Here is an 828-nt window from a genome sequence, read left to right as displayed (position 1 = left end):
TCCACCCCCGCGTTCCCTCTTTCTCCTCTTTTCTTCCCGCTGCTCAAGGTTGCGGACGCGTTCCCGGATGACACGATCCTCCGGGATTAAAAATAGCATCGCCGCGACCAACTCGCGCTCACAACTTTCGCTACTTCCTCCTCGTCCCACCGGCCGATCCTCGTAATCCCGATTCGTCGGGACATTAGGAAGATTCACGAGGCAGTAGGTAGGTGTGTGGGACTCGGTCCGGAATCCCGGGATTCCGAGGACTCGCCGTGCGTCGTCCTGCCCACCTCTCGTACACCTTCTTCCACGCGTTTTATTCGTAAAGAACCTATCTCTTTGTTCCATTAATCCTCGATTAACCGATCTCCAGCGAGACGAAGATTCGAGTCCTTTGTCCGCCATAGATAAGACAGACGGCCAAGAGTCCCCCCGTGTTTCCGTTGGGACCAAGAAGCCGAGTCGGAGCACAAAAGTTGGTAACAAATTGTCCGGCTTGGGACTTGCGGGGCACCCGGGCCGAACGGGTGCGGGCCTCGGCGGCGGAGAAGGGCATTAAACGGTAGACGAAAAGAGAAAAGGATTGAACGCGGACATCGCGGGCCTCCGTAGGGGGTCGGTGTAGCGAGGGACGGGCCTCCTCTTACAAGCTATCCCGGTTGTTATAAGTACGCGCATAGAACTGGCCGAACTGCTCGATGCTTATGGCGGTTCACGTGTGGGACGAGACGGCGCGACGCAAGACACCGTAGCATACCACACACAACGCGACACCTCGGCTCCGAGTTGACCGAGGACTCCACGAGGACCACACACGAAGGATCGCCCTTCCCCCGGCTCTTT

The sequence above is a fragment of the Eufriesea mexicana genome, unplaced genomic scaffold (assembly GCF_001483705.2).
Source record: "Eufriesea mexicana isolate 0111107269 unplaced genomic scaffold, ASM148370v2 scaffold4744748345, whole genome shotgun sequence".
Lineage (NCBI taxonomy): Eukaryota > Metazoa > Arthropoda > Insecta > Hymenoptera > Apidae > Eufriesea > Eufriesea mexicana.
Note: the sequence above shows the minus strand (reverse complement) of the source record.